At 38.0% G+C, this 17,197-nt stretch overlaps 1 pseudogene; it reads right to left on the bottom strand.

Annotated features, from left to right (window-relative positions):
- Positions 1-1,782: 1,782 nt before the first annotated feature.
- On the bottom strand, positions 1,783-2,797 carry LOC116895973 (annotated as a pseudogene).
- Between the last annotated feature and the right edge of the window lie 14,400 nt (positions 2,798-17,197).

Genomic DNA, 17,197 nt, shown 5'->3' on the forward strand with positions numbered 1-17,197 from the left:
CAATCCTAATGTTTTTTCTGCATCCTATAAGTGAAAATTTGAAAATAATAAACACAATGACTAATAGGAAAAAGTGTTAAACCAATTAACATGAACCTGCGTGTACAAAACATGTTTATTTAGAAGTAACAGTGTATTTCCACAAATGATTCAATGGGGTCTTTATTAAGACACGACAATCTTTAAGGCATTAATAAATTTCCCAAAATTGTCACATCAACTCTTCCAAAGCATTAACGTTTTTAAAGAGAAATATTACTACAATTATTATAACTGGATTCCTTTCTAATAGCCCAGTGTCCTCTGGTTGCCCAGAATACTCGAAGATCACCACCCTCACGTGTGTCTGCCCTGCATGTGATCCTCTTTGCTACTCATTACCTGACTCCCTAGAAGGTCTCATCTGCTCTGACTCAATAAAATCACTGCTTATTTCCTTGATCCAAATTCCTCTCCCTGGTGTTCATCCCCTGCCACTTGTTTCTGGTTATCTACTGATAAATAGTAAATATTCACAGTCCCAAGTGACTTCAAATTTTTTTCTCTAGTTACTAAGGATCAGAAACCTGGAAGTTGTTGAGCCATATGGTCTTCAGATTGGATTCTTCCATGAGGTTGCATTCAGAAGGAAAGAGAAGTTTCAACTGTTGGAGTGAAGTGGGATCTGGGCTTCTATGGGAGTGTGCTTCTATATGTGCCAAGAATCTCTTCTGTCTATCAGTGGGAGCCTTAATGTAGAGTTTCTGCATGACTGTTATGGGTGACTGTGTATTTTCCCCCCCAAAAAAAGTAGATGCTCCATGGCCTTTTTATCATAATTTTTTGTAATAACTTAATGTTTGTTTGTTTTTATTCTTTAATCTTCCTTTACAGTCCAGCCACTACACCCTCCTGGTCTGCACCCTGACTGCTCCCCATCCCATTCCTCCTCCCCTGTCTCCAAGAAGATGTCCTCACCCCTCTCCTCCCACCTCACCAGATCTCCCCACTCCCGGGGGTCTCAAGACCCACAAGGGCTCAGTGCATCTTCTCTCACTTAGGTCAGACCAGGCAGTCCTCTGCTATATATGTGTCAGTGTCTCATATTCTTGAATATAACATTTTATTCAAGAATACATTTATTATACATTTTCAACTACTCTACATAACTGACTTCAAATGAAGGGAAGGGCTTTAGAATTCAGACTTTGACAGGAGAGTGCAAATCCTTAGAAAAGAAAACAGTATGCTGTAAACAATAACTGTGACTTAATTTCTCAGATTCAAGAAACCTTCATTCCCTTCAGGCATATGTCTGTCTTTGTTTTTCCTGCTTTCCAATTTTACCTTTTGATATTTTGGATTAATATTTATGAAATAACCACATCAAAGACTGTGGTATATTTCCCCATAATGTTGGTATTGTGTTTGGCCACAAAATTTTTATGAAATGCCTGTCTCAAGAAATAAGATAGAGAGCAATTCAGTGTTCACTTTGGACATCCAGATGTAGTAGCACAAACACACACCTATAACAGACACAAAGAAATAGGGAAGAAAAACTATATATGATTACGTGGTCTCATCTGAATCTCTTTAGGGGAGTGCAGCGAACTTTATTGATGGTATTCAAGAGAGTAAAGATGGTTCTCTAGGCCCCTCCTGTTATTATGGGGGTCTGGGATGGAAATTGTGAGGGAGGTACTCAGTGTTGAGGGTCAAGTTGGGACAGTGATTCCTCAGCAACCAAGGGTCTCTCTGTTGTTCTCAGTGTCCTTGCTGTGGTGGGTGGTCCAGGGTTTCTTACTCCTTTGAAGCCCAGTAGGCCATGAGGTCCACCACGCTGTTTCTGTGTAGCCATATTCATTGTCATACCAGGAAATGAGCTTTACAAAGTTGTCATTGAGAGCAATCCCTGCCCCAGCATCAAAGGTGGAAGAGTAGGAGTTGCTGTTGAGTTCGCAGGAGACAACTTGGTCCTCAGTGTAGCCCAGGATGTCCTTTAGTGAGCCTTCAGATACCTGCTTCATGACCTTCTTGATGTCATCATACTTGGCAGGTTTCTCTAAGTGTCATGTCAGATTCACAATGGTATAGGAACATGAAAGGCCATGCCTGTGAGCTTGGCAGCACTAGTGGATGATGTTCTGCACTGCCCCTCAAGCATCATGACACAACTTTCCAGAGGGGTCATCTACAGTCTTCTGAGTGACAGTAATGGCATGGACCATGGTCATGAGCCCTTCCATGACACCAAAGTTGTTATGGATGATTTTGTCCTGGGGGGCTAAGCAGTTGGTATTACAGGATGCATTGAGTCAGTTGTCATATTCCTCATAGTTCGCATTCATCACGAACATAAAGGCATCAACAGAAGGGGCAGAGATAATGATCCCTTTGGCCCCACCCTTCATGTGGGCCCTGGCCTTTTCCATGGTGGTGAAGACACCAGTAGACTCCACAACATACTCAGCACCAGCATCACCGCATTTGATGTTAACAGGATCTCACTCCTGGAAGATAGTGTTGGGCTTCCCATTGATGACAAGCTTCCCATTCTCAGTCTTGACTATGCTGTTGAATTTGCCATGGCTGGAGTCATACTGGAATATGTAGACCATGTGTTGAGGTCAATGAAGGTGTTATTGATGGCAACAATCTCCACTTTTCCAAGAGCACAGGAGAAGACAGCCCTGGTAACTAGGCACCCAATACAGCCAAATCCATTCACACTGACCTTCACTATCTTGTCTATGGAATGAGTTTGGCACTGCACAATATGTGGCTGTCTCTGGAACAGGGGGCAGAAGAGAGCCATCTCCTCTGAATCTTAACCCATAGTTCTCTGGCATTAACTAGCCCCGGTTATTATAGGAACTTCAACTATAACCCCAGAACAAAATATACAACTAATCTATACTTATTACTGAATTGAAGTCAATCTCAGTGGATATCATTCTGAATCACATTTGCCTAATCAAGCCAAGCAAGGATCAATCGAACTACAGTGCATCAGTTCTCATTCTTGGAGAGCACTGAGTTTGGGGAAACACTCACTGTGGAAATAATTTAGTAATGGCTGCCTAGGCTCTTCTTCTTGCTGTGGTTAGACTGCCCTCTTCTTCATATCCTCTGACTTCCCACATACAATCTCATTATTGTGTGTATAGTGCTGCTGAAATTTAGAGCACTATTTCCCATGTTCCTCTGCCTTTAATCTTGAAAGCACACATTTTTAAATAATAACGCAGGATAGATTATTGTCTTAGTCAGGGTTTCTATTCCTATACAAACATCACGACCAAGAAGCAAGTTGGAGAGGAAAGGGTTCATTAAGCTTACACTTCCATGTTGCTGTTCATCACCAAAGGAAGTCAGGACTGAAACACAAGCAGATCAGGAAGCAAGAGCTGATGCAGAGGCCATGGGCCATGGAAGGATGTTTCTTACTGGTTTACTTGTCCATGCTTGCTCAGCTTGCTCTCTTATAGAGCCCAAGACTACCAGCCCAGGGATGGCACCATCCACAGTGGACTGGGTCCTCTCCCCTTGATCGCTAATTGAGAAAATGCCTTACAGCTGGGTCTCATGAAGGCATTTCTACAACTGAAGCTCCTTTTTCTGTAATAACTCCAGCTTGTGTCAAGTTGACACACAAAACTAGCCAGTACAATTATTAAGTGATGGGAGTAAAAACTGGGCAGTGGAACCCTGAAGCCTTCTAAACTAACATCTGGATGTCAAGCATTTGAAAGAATGCAACTGAGATCAACAATAACATTGACCTGACACATTCCACCTCCCTTCCCACCACAGATGCACCAAATGGACTACTTAGTCCACAATAGACCTCTGAACAATAATAAACAATTGATGTGTTTTATAAAATATCTCACAAGTAATAACTAATGGATGCATGAATATTAATACATTATGTTAAAAGATGTAGGAACACCAGCACCTGTTTATTTCCACAAAGTGTATTTGAACTTATCATAAAACAAAAATATTTAAATATATATTTACGTACATTGCAATATAACTGCATAAGAAAGACTTTGTATTCATCATTCGCTAAAAACACTGATTAATGATGCTTGCCTTTTATTTGAATGTTTATTTAGTTGTTCACATGCTGAGTTGTTTTAGACCCTATCATAAACTCATGACGTGTAAGAGGACTCTAGGATGTAGGAAAATTCTTCAGTCAGGTTCCCACAGTCTTGTCTCTGTACACTCATTCCTTTCTGCAGTTAAACTCTTCTACTAATCTATTCTCCAGTACTTCCAGCTTTTGAAACTTTAGCACATGGATGCCTTTTCTTCAACCTGTCACCTGTTTCTATTTTCCCCTGACAGTCTAATGCCTGCCTAACCTTAAATATGCAGTTCAAGTATTACCTTCTTCAGAAAGTCTTCTTCTGACACAAATGTGAATATATCTTTATTATTTTCACTGCCACAAATGTGAATATATCATTATTATTTTACCCTATTACACTTTATTCTGTCATCAATTGTATATCATTCTGATTTATGAGTAAATACTGTTTACAAGCCATCAATTAAGGTACAATACATCTTGTAGTTTTGTGTATTCATTCTGGATGTTGTATAGAAGTCTTATAGGAATATACCAGGAATAGATCTGATCTTGCAGTATGGATGAACTGTGCCCATTGCTGCAAAAACCAAAAGGAATACTTGGCAGATATTCCTTGGCATTTAAATTATTACCTTACCTTACTACTTTACCATTTGTAGATGCTAAGGACCTACACGCCAATAGGAGCTGATGGTTCTTGCAATCTTGCTATTGTTAGCTGATTTTGAAACTCCCCCAAACACAAACTGAGTTTTCTGCAGATACAAATAATTAACAGCTTCATTAAGCCAGTAAAGAAAGGACTGAAAAGATGAGCACAAGAAACAAGCATGTTTCCACAAGGATCGGCCTATGGCTACAGTGGGCTCACAGCTGTGAACCCTTTAAGTCAGAAGCCTAAAAAAAAGCAATAGCTTTGGGGACAAAACTCCTTTTGATTTTTCTAGAAAGCCCTAATTTTGTCATTCTGACCCAGAAAACTTATTAATAGAATCCCCTTTCTCTCTCCAAAGCGCCCCAGTTTAGACATTAAATTGTACTGTCACTATGGTTATAGTTTGATGGAAATGGATTTCTTCATAACGCTGGCTGGAGTTTTAAATTTAGTAGCAGCCAGACCTTCAAGTAATAATAGACCAAAAAATCTCTTTTTTTTATTCCTAACTTTTCTTTATTTTTATAAAAGATCTGTATTTTATAAATACAACCATATATACAGATTTGAGGAAGTATATTGAATTTTGATGAGTGACATTTCCACTTCTGTATTCTTCTCTAGTTAGAAAGAAAGCAATTCCGTTGCCCTCCAAAGTTTCCTCAATTTTTTTCCCAGTCTATTCCCTACTTCCTACAAGGCAAAATTGAAATGTATGATATAGTTTTTAGGGTTTCTCTTTTTTAGCGTAATTGTTTTATCTTCACACATGTTGCTGTGTACATAAGTAGTTCATATTTTTTTTCATTGCTACATTTATCAGTTATGCTCACAAGATTTGTTAACCCATTTCCCTGTGGATAGTTATAGTGCTTTCATTCAGTTGGAACTACAATAGAATAAAGGTGATATGACTGTCCTCAGGAGTTGGATTGTTGTATCATACTATTAGCATATGTATAAACTTATTTAAAAAATACCCAGCTGCTTTTTGGGCCTCATGGAGGACAGCCATGCCGGCTCCTATCTGTAAGCACACCATAGCATCAGTAATAGTGTCAGGCCTTGGAGTCTCCCCTTGAAATGAATCCCAAGTTGGGCTGGTAACTGGACCTTTTTTCCCTTAGTCTCATCTCCATTTTTTGTCCTTGCAGTTCTTTTAGTCAGGAATAGTTCTGGGTCAGAGTTTTTGACTGTGGGATGACAACCCTATCCCTCCACTTGATGTTCTGCCTTTCTACTGGAAGAGGATTCTACAAGTTTCCTATCTCCATAGTTAGTTGGGCATTTTGAAGACCAGCAGTCTTAACTCACCTGGACCCGTGAGATATATTTCAGAAAGTGTGCCACCAACCAGTCAACATATATAAGCTGGTATAAGCCCCCTAACACATACACAGCAGAGGACTGACTGATCTGGCCTCAGGGGGAGAAGATGCACCTAACCCTCAAGACACTTGAGGCACCAGGGAGTGGGGAGGACTGGTAGGATGGGGAAATCCTGTTGCAGATGGAGGAGGAGGAATGGGATGAGAAACTATGGGAGAATGGACTGGGAAAGAGCAGTGACGAGATTGTAAAAAAATAAAAGTAATAAAAAGGGAAAAAAAAACAAACAGAAACCATACCCAGCTCATATATAACCTGTAGCCTAGCATCTTACAGAAAGTCTGAACTGTAAACCCCAGTTTTCTACATTCTACCTAATAGTTGGTCCTTTCAGTCACTTTACTTTTAGACATTCTACAACAGGTGGCAAGGTATAAAATGATCTTTTGAATATCTTTCACAAATGTACCATCTTTTATCATTATTAAGACATTTTAATTAATCCAAGCGACTGATAATGTACTTACTTTTCATTTCTTGTAATTTATTTTAATACACGAAAATATATTTCATAGTAACATACATGGAAACCGGAAAATGAAATAATAAATTAGCAAAACCCACATGCATTTTCATTTCTATCGTGTCAGAAAATGCCTCTTCTAATTTTACAAATTGTTGCAACTTATAGCTTTGGTTAGTTCACAATCATTTCAAAGAAGACTTCAGAATTCTTCTCATGACCAAGTTGGAATACATAGAAAGCAAAGTTTAACAAGATATTAAAGTTATTTTAAAGCCTCTCCACACTCTAAGTATTTTGCTATTAAGTGCTTTAGTTCAGTAAGCTCAGTTTTAAGTGGCATGTTTTATAACACTTGGAAAGCAAAACTGTGTAATAAAATTCTCAGTCAAGGACACCCAACATTAATTTTGATAAATAGCAATGAGATCAGAAGAGATCATCAAAATCCTATCTAACAATAAATTATAGTAGGTAAGGTAGTTGAGTTACATCCTTATCAGTCTCTCTTTTTATTTTTAATATCTGATGAAGCTTTATGGAATATGTTTGGTAAAGAATCTGAAAGTAAAATCTTTCATGCTGTATTAGACTAAAAGAGAATTATCTGATTTCAAGGTAGAATTCAGAACTAATATTAGCCACCATGGTAGTCAAGGAAGCAGAAGACACAAAGGTGATTTACCTGTAATCAGTTCAATGCCTTAGTGTGCTCAGTAGAGCAAACCAAATTATTCAGTGTAAATCTATTACAGCCGTGGCTGATTATTATCTGCAGTTGAGTCTCTGTAGTATAACTTTGGGGAAAGTTATTCAAAGCCCACCATCAATCATCAATCACCCTATTAGCTGAAATTCATTATCTTGTCAGGCTAGGAGACTCAGATAAAATGCCTTTGATGAATCTTAATGACTCATAACCTCTTTTCTAAGAAAGCAATTAGAAACACAGTTTTATACCAAGTAGATGATAAATGTAAGATTTACTCACTAAGTCCACTTTCCAATGTCATTGTCCTCTAAGTTTACATTTAAATGATTAATAAGTTATACACTCGGTCTTATCTAAAATTGGTATTATTTACAAGACTATTACTGGAACAAATGCAAACCTATAAATATGTGTAAAGTCATTGTTATTTTAGTTTGATTGACACGAAAATGTCAATGAAATAATTTGTGGAAAGGCACACAATAGGAGTTCTACATCACCTCAATTCTACCATGGATAGGTCCAGTAAGAAACTACAACTCAATTTAAGCTTATGGAAAAAAGAAATCTTATAAGCATCTTAAACCACCTTGAATTCACAAAAGACATAATTAATAGGGCAATGTCCATATGTCCTCTACATCCATCAAACAGCAACTAAACTCAGACTGTGCTACAGTCATTGGATTCACTCAGTTGTAGAAAAGTCTGGTCCTCTGAGTAGGCGTCACTTGTTCTCCAATGGTCCTGAGCTCATCTGGACCACATGTCCTGACATGAAAGGACTATAGCGTGGCTTTTTTTTTGGCTTCTGTACATTGTACCCGTTATGATACAATTTATTGATCCTAGTCTTGCAATTAGGCTACCACTCTGACTGCTTGTTCTCTGTAAGATAAAGTTGAAACTTACTGAAGCATTTGCTTGTTAATTAGAAAGTTAATAAGACACTGCCCATACTAGTGTCTTATCAGGGGCGCCAACACTCAAGTACGCATAATAGACTGGCACAGTTCTGGAAGTTGGGCTATACAATTGCATATAGGCTTCATCACCATTGTTTGACAACATTTAGCATAAGCCTGTTTAATTTAAGTGACAGAACCAACCAGGGAAGTGAGGAAATAATTCAAAGGAGAAGAGATTACTCTGCCTCTTGAGTGCAAATTCAAACAAAATGAAATACTATCTGAGTTGATGGAAGAATCTAGAAGAAATAGAAATATATCCTACCTTGCTGAGTATTGGTTTATCTTTATGGTTTTAACATTGTTATGCTTAACTTTGTGAAAGAAATCTGGTTGCTGAAATTTAGGCGTGTAGGTCATCTATAAGAGAATTCTGAGTAAGAAGACCATTTGTCTCAACCTAGCTTCTTCTAATTTATAGCTTATCGTTTTCTTTATGTTTCAGTACTCTGGACTTACCATAACCCATTCCACATGCTGAGCACGAACCTATATGCCAAGTCCTCTGTATTAGTTATCTCTTTATTGCAATGATGCAAGAGACTCACAGAAGAGTTTATTTGAGTTTATGGCTCCAGAGGGATAAGAGACATGGTAGGGATGTATAACACCAGACAAGCAGCAAACAGGTATGGTGGCTGAAGAGGTAATCTGAACTTACATCTTAAACCACAAACAGGAAGCAGAGTTCCCACTGGAAATGGTGGGAGGCATTTGAAACCCTAAAACCAACCCCAGTGACACACTTCCTCCAGCCAATCACAAAATACCTTATAGTGCGAGTATTCTTCAGTCATTTAATCGCTTTTGTTTAACAGACATTGTCTAACTCTATAACAAACAATGATTCTGAAACTCATTGGATTATATGTATCTAACTAGGGCAAAGCATTCCTCAACTGATTTCTAGAAGAAGAAAGGAAGGTCATAGTTTAGTGATGATTTCACAGTCAAAATACTTTACCCAACTGTTTTTCATGGTGTGTGCAATGCTTTAGTTATTGGAGCCATTCATGAATGGTGTCTATCTTGATACCTCTACAGGTATTTTTTTCCTCACTTCATTTTAAATGATACTAGTGAACTAATTCTGGCCAATAATTAATAAACAGACAAAACTATGTCCCCCCTTTTTTTAAGAATGTGAAGTTATTTCACATTGTATCATTTAATTCCCTAGCTAGTGTATCAGAAGGGTCATGCACTTATCCATTTATTGCCCACTAGGACTTATTAGCTCTGTGAATATGGCTTTAATGATGTCATATTGCATTTCAACATCTACTACATATCATATGATTTCATAACTGTCTTCATTCTGGGTTCTGGGTTCATATCTATTAGCCATTGGCATTCATCAACTAACAATGCCACCTCCTACTTTCTACTAACATTTTATTTTGTCTTTGTCACTGATACTATTAATTTAATGTATGAATTTATTCTCTTGTGATAAAGCCATTTTCTTGGAATAAATTACAACCAACATAGTTAAATGGCCTAAACTCTGTTAGAGTTTGTCCCCCAGTTTCATGCTGAATGATTAGATCTTCACAGGGAAACTTGCTACAGATCTCCAGAGTCTAATGTTCTGAGACACATGAAACATTATACATTTATACAGGACCAATATTTCTCTGTACAATGCTCTCATGTTTGTGCCCTACAACCTTAGTTCCCAAATGATATATTTTGTGGGATTTCAGATATTTTAATATCTATATTATACTTATTGAGCTGTTCATTCTAGTTTTGAAAGAAACTTCTCTCTTTCAATTAAATCAGTAAAAGCTAAATATGGCCCTTCAAATTTTACTTACCTCATGATTGAACATATTTTTTAGATTTGTGCTCAGAAGGATAGATCAGTTGTCTGTCATGGCCTCTCTCTCTCTCTCTCTCTCTCTCTCTCTCTCTCTCTCTCTCTCTCTCTCTCACACACACACACACACACACACACACACATTTAGCTTTCATTAATTTAATTGAAACAGAGAAGTTTCCTTCAAAACTAGACTGAACAGTGCAATATGTATAATATAGACATATCAATTTCCTTTTGGACTGAAATCCCTGTGCATGCATGTGTGTGTGTGTGTGTGTGTGTGTGTGTGTGTGTGTGTGTGTGTGTGTGTCTGTGGTGTGTGACCAAGACAAATAACTGATCTGTCCTTCTGAACACAAATCAGTAGAGTTACTTTCCCACTTTCCCTTAACTGTTCCCCAAAGCTGCAGGAACCATCCAGTCTGTAAATGTGACAGAGAAGACAGCACAAGGAAGGCAGCAGCAGTCTTAATTAAATTGGAGTTGGAAGGTTTTGCATTATAACACACTGCCAGTGCCTTTCCTAAGGAAATCTTTAAAATGTCTCTAGTGGACTGGCTCACTCATTTTATGCCTTTGCTACCATAAGGCCTGCTCACAGTTGAAATGTAATTAAATAATGATTGGTGGTTTTAAAAGAGGCTGTTTCAGATGTCATTACATCTTAATGTAACACTGAATGAAGATACATGGGAAATGATAGATATCAAGACTCATTTAATCATGCTTTTTTTATTACCAGATTCAAAGGAATATTTTAAGTGAGAAAAAAAGCTTCATTTTACATTAATATAAAGGTTTGGTCTCAAGTCAAATACCTTATCTCTTTACTGAGAGAAGAAAAATAATCTTTCCTCTGTGCTAAGAACTAAAATCTGTTATCAATAATATATGAGAAATTAAACTTTAAAGCTCTGAGTAAGGTTCAAGCAAATTGGTTTCAACTGTACAATTTATGTCCAGTCAAAGAGTTTTCAAACAAAAAAACTTGATCTAATTCTTATAATTTGGCCTAAATATTTATGTGAGGTTTTATTTTAGGAGGTTTGCAGGTTTTGTTTTTTTTCTGTTGGTTGTTACTTTTTCAGTGATCCTTGGAGTTGAAAGCCAAGGACATCATGTGCACTAGAAAGTGTGTATCTACTGAGGTACAAACTCAATCAACTCTCCTACCTTCTCTGTTTCTTCCTCTTTAAATTTTTGCTTTCTACTTTTTTTCTCCATCTTAATTAAATTGGGTATTTGTTATTCACATTTCAATTGTTATTACTTTTCCAAGTTTTCAGGCAAATATCCCCATAACCCCCTCCCACTCTCCTTCTACATGGGTGTTCCCAACCCATCCTCCTCCATTACTGCCCGCCCAACAACAATCCTTTTCACTGGGGGTTCAGTCTTGACAGGACCAAGGGCTTCCCCTTCCACTGGTGCTCTTACTAATCTATTCATTGCTACCTATGAGGTTGGAGCCCAGGGGTCAGGCCATGTATAGTCTTTGCGTAGTGGCTTAGGCCCTGGAAGCTCTGATTGGTTGGCATTGCTGTTCATTTGGGGTCTCAAGACCCTTCAAGCTCTTCCAGTCCTTTCTCTGAATCCTTCAACAGGGGTCTCGTTCTCAGTTCAGTGGTTTGCTGCTGGCATTCGCCTATGTATTTGCCATATTCTGGCTCTGTCTTTCAGGAGCGATCTACATCCGGTTCCATCAGTCTGCACTTCTTTGCTTCATCCATCATATCTAGTTTGGTGGCTGTATATGTATGGGCCACATGTGGGGCAGGCTCTGAATGGGTGTTCCTTCAGCCTATGTTTTAAACTTTTCCTACCTATTCCCTGCCAAGGGTATTCTTGTTCCCCTTTTAAAGAAGGAGTGAAGAATTCTCATTTTGGTCATCCTTCTTGAGTTTCATGTGTTCTGTGGATCTAGGGTAATTCAAGCATTTGGGCTAATATCAACTTATCAATGAGTGCATACCATGTGTGTTTTTCTGTGATTGGGTTACCTCAATCAGGATGATATTTTCTAGTTCCATCCATTTGCCTATGAATTTCTTAAAGTCATTGATTTTGATAGTTGAGTAGTATTCCATAGTGTAGATGTACCACATTTTCTCTATCCATTCTTCTGTTGAAGAGCATCTGGGTTCTTTCCAGCTTCTGGCTATTATAAATAAGGCTGCTATGAACATAGTGGAGCATGTGTCTTTGTTATATGTTGGAGCATCTTTTGGGTATATGCCCAAGAGAAGTATAGCTGGATCTTCAGGTAGTTCAATGTCCAATTTTCTGAGGAACCTCCAGACTGATTTCCAGAATGGTTGTAGCAGTCTGCAATCCCACCAACAATGGAGGAGTGTTCCTCTTTCTCCACATCCTCGCCAGCATCTGTTGTCACCTGATCTTAGCCATACTCACTGGTGTGAGGTGAAATCTCAGGGTTGTTTCGATTTGCATTTCCCTTATGACTAAGGATGTTGAACATTTCTTTAGGTGTTTCTCAGCCATTCGGCATTCCTCAGCTGTGAATTCTTTGTTTAGCTCTGAACCCCATTTTTAATAGGGTTATTTGTCCCCTTGCAGTCTAACTTCGTGAGTTCTTTGTATATTTTGGACATAAGCCCTCTATCAGTTATAGGATTGGTAAAGACCTTTTCCCAATCTGTTAGTGGCCGTTTTGTCCTAAGAACAGTGTCCTTTGCCTTACAGAAGCTTTGCAGTTTTATGGGATCCCATTTGTCGATTCTTGATCTTAGAGCATAAGCCATTGGTGTTTTGTTCAGGAAATTTTCTCCAGTGCCCATGTGTTCGACATTCTTGCCCACTTTTTCTTCTATTAGTTTGAGTGTATCTGGTTTGATGTGGAGGTCCTTGATCCATTTGGACTTAAGCTTTGTACAGGGTGATAAGAATGGATCGATCTGCACTCTTCTACATGCTGACCTCCAGTTGAACCAGCATCATTTGCTGAAAATGCTATCTTTTTTTCCATTATATAGTTTTGGCTCCTTTGTCAAAAATCAAGTGACCATAGGTGTGTGGGTTCATTTCTGGTTCTTCAATTCTATTCCACTGGCTTATCTGTCTGTCTCTGTACCAATACCATGCAGTTTTTATCACTATTGCTCTATAATACTGCTTGAGTTCAGGAATAGTGATTCCTCCAGAGGTCCTTTTATTGTTGAGGATAGTTTTAGCTATCCTGGGTTTTTTGTTATTCCAGATGAATTTGCAAATTGTTCTGTCTAACACTCTGTCTAACACTCTGAAGAATTGGATTAATATTTTGATGGGGATTGCATTGAATCGATAGATTGCTTTTGTAAAATGGCCATTTTAACTATATTAATCCTGCCAATCCATGAGCATGGGAGACCTTTCCATCTTCTGAGATCTTCTTCAATTTCTTTCTTCAGAGGTTGAAGTTCTTACCATACAAATCTGTCATTTGCTTGGTTAAAGTCACACTGAGGTATTTTATATTATTTGGAACTATTATGAAGCATGTCCTTCACCTAATTTCTTTCTCTGCTAGTTTCTCTTTTCTGTAGAGGAAGGCTACTGGTTTGAGTTAACTTTATACCCAGCCACTTGGCTGAAGGTATTTATCAGGTTTAATAATTCTCTGGTGGAACTTTAGGGATCACTTAAATATCACTATCATGTGATCACTATCATATCATCTGCAAATAGTGATATTTTGACTTCTTCCTTTCCAATCTGTATCCGTTTGATCTCCTTTTGTTGTCTGATTGCTCTGGCTAGGACATCAAGAAGTATATTGAATGAGTAGGAAGAAAGTGGGCAGCCTTGTCTAGTCCCAGATTTTAGGGGAATTGCTTCAAGTTTCTCTCCATTTAGTTTAATATTAACTACTGGTTTGTTGTATATGGCTTTTACTATGTTTAGGTACAGGCCTTGAATTCCTGTTCTTTCTAGGACTTTTATCATGAAGAGGTGTTGAATATTGTCAAATGCTTTCTCAGCATCTAATGAAATGATCATTTGGTTTTGTTCTTTCAGTTTGTTTATATAGTGGATTACGTTGATGGTTTTCTGTGTATTAAACCATCCCTACATTCTTGGGATGAAGCCTACTTGATCATGATGGATGATTGTTTTGATGTGTTCTTGGATTCAGCTTTCAAGAATTTTATTGAGTATTTTTGCATCGATATTCATAAGGGAAATTGGTCTGAAGTTCTCTTTCTTTGTTGGATCTTTGTGTGGTTTAGGTATAAGAGTAATTGTGGCTTCTTAGAAGGAATTCGGTAGTGCTCCATCTGTTTCAATTTTGGGGAATAGTTTGGACAGTATTGGTATGAGGTCTTCTATGAAGGTCAGATAGAATTCTGCACTAAACCTGTCTGGACCTGGGCTCTTTTTGGTTGAGAGACCTTTAATGACTGCTTCGATTTCCTTAGGAGTTATGGGGTTGTTTAACTGGTTTATCTGTTCCTGATTTAACTTCGGTACCTGGTATCTGTCTAGGAAATTGTCCATTTCCTGCAGATTTTCAAGTTTTGTTGAATATAGGCTTTTGTAGTAAGATCTGAAGATTTTTTGAATATCCTCTGAATCTGTAGTTATGTCTCCCTTTTCATTTCTGATTTTGTTAATTTGGACGCACTCTCTGTGTCCTCTTGTTAGTCTGGCTAAGGTTTTATCTATCTTGTTGATTTTCTCAAAGAACCAACTTTTGGTTCTGTTGATTCTTTCTATGGTCCTTTTTCTTTCTACTTGGTTGATTTCAGGTCTGAGTTTGATTATTTCCTTCCTTCTACTCCTCCTGGGTGTATTTGCTTCTTTTTGTTCTAGAGCTTTTAGGTGTGCTGTCAAGCTGGTGACATATGCTCTCTCCTGTTTCTTTCAGCAGCCACTCAGAGCTATGAGTTTTCCTTTTAGCACAGCTTTCATTGTGTCCCATAAGTTTGGGTATGTTGTACCTTCATTTTCATTAAATTCTAAGAAGTCTTTAATTTCTTTCTTTATTTCTTCCTTGACAAGGTTATTATTGAGTAGACCATTGTTCAACTTCCATGTATATGTGGACGTTCTTTCCTTATTGTTATTGAAGACCAGCTTTAGCCCATGGTGGTCTGATAGGACACACGGGATTATTTCTATCTTTCTCTATCTGTTCAGGCCTGTTTTATGACCGATTATATGGTCAATTTTGGAGAAAGTACCATGAGATGGTGAGAAGAAGGTATATCCTTTTGTTTTAGGATAGAATGTTCTAAAATATCTGTTAAGACCCTTTGGTTCATGACTTCTCTTAGTCTGTTTATGTCTCTGTTTAATTTCTGTTTCCATGATCTGTACATTGATGGGAGTGGGGTGTTGAAATCTCCTACTCTTATTGTGTGAGGTGCAGTGTGTGCTTTGAGGTTAAGTAATGTTTCTTTTATGTATGTAGGTGCCCTTGTATTTGGAACAATGATATTTAGGATTGAGAGTTCATCTTGGTGAAATTTTCCTTTTATGAATATCAAGTGTCCTTCCTTATCTTTTTTGATGATTTTGATTGAAAATTGATTTTATTCAATATTAGAATGGCTACTCCAGCTTGCTTCTTCAGACCATTTGCTTGGAAAGTTGTTTTCCAGCCTTTTGCTCTAAGGTAGTGTCTATCTTTGTCTCTGAGGTGTGTTTCCTGTAGGCAGCAGAATGCAGGGTCCTCATAGCATATCCAGTTTGTTAATCTGTGTCTTTTTATTGGGGGAATTGAGTCCATTGATGTTGAGAGTTATTAAGGAATAGTGATTTTTGCCTCCTGTTATATTCGTATTTGGATATGAGATTATGTTTGTGTGCTTGTCTTCTCTTTGTTTTGTTGCAAGACGATTAGTTTCTTGCTTTTTCTAGGGTATAGCTTGCCTCCTTGTGTTGGGTTTTACCATTTATTATCCTTTGTAGGGCTGGATTTGTAGAAAGATATTGTGTAAATTTGGTTTTGTCATGGAATATCTTGGTTTCTCCATCTATGTTAATTGAGAGTTTTGCTGGTTACAGTAACCTGGGCTGGCATTTGTGTTCTCTTAGGGTCTGTATGACATCTGTCTAGGATCTTCTGGCTTTCATAGTCTCTGATGAGAAGTCTGGTGTGATTCTGATAGGTCTGCCTTTATATGTTACTTGACCTTTTTTCCTTAGTGCTTTTAATGTTCTTTCTTTGTTTTGTGCATTTGGTGTTTTGAGTATTATGTGACAGGAGGAATTTCTTTTCTGGTCCAATCTATTTGGACTTCTGTAGGCTTCTTGTATGTTTATGGGCATCTCTTTCTTTAGCTTAGGGAAGTTTTCTTCTATGATTTTGTTGAAGATATTTACTGGTCCTTTGAGCTGGGAATCTTTACTCCCTTCTATACCTATTATCCTTAGGTTTGATCTTTTCATTGTGTCCTGGATTTCCTGTATGTTTTGAACCAGTAGCTTTTTCAGTTTTACATTATCTTTAACAGTTGTGTAGGTAATTTCTATGCAATCTTCTGCTCCTAAGATTCTCTCTTCTATCACTTGTATTCTGTTGGTGATGCTTGCATCTGTGGGTCCTGATCTCTTCCCTAGGTTTTCTTTCTCTAGGGTTTTCTCCCTTTTTTGCTTTCTTTATTGCTTCTATTTCCATTTTTAATTCCTTCTCCTGTTTGATTGTGTTTTCCTGGAATTCTTTCAGGGATTTTTGTGATTCTTCTCTGTAGGCTTCTACTTGTTTATTTATGTTTTCCTGCATTTTCTAAGGGAGTCCTTTATGTCTTTCTTGAAGTCCTCCATCATCATGATCAAATGTGATTTTAAATCTAGATATTGCTTTTCTGGTGTGTTTGAATATCCAGTGTTTGCTTTGGTGGAAGAATTGGCCTCAGATGATGCCATGTAGTCTTGGTTTCTGTTGCTTAGGTTCCTGCACTTGCCTCTCGCCATCAGGTTGTCTCTGGTGTTACTTTGTTCTGCTATTTCTGACAGTGGCTAGACCGTCCTATATGCCTGTTTTTCAGGAGTGCTGTAGACCAGTTTTCCAGTTTTCTTTCAGCCAGTTATGGGAACAGAGTGTTCTACTTTCAGGCGTGTAGTTTTTCCTGTCTACTGGTCTTTGGCTGTTCCTGT

Source organism: Rattus rattus, chromosome 3, assembly GCF_011064425.1.
Source record: "Rattus rattus isolate New Zealand chromosome 3, Rrattus_CSIRO_v1, whole genome shotgun sequence".
Lineage (NCBI taxonomy): Eukaryota > Metazoa > Chordata > Mammalia > Rodentia > Muridae > Rattus > Rattus rattus.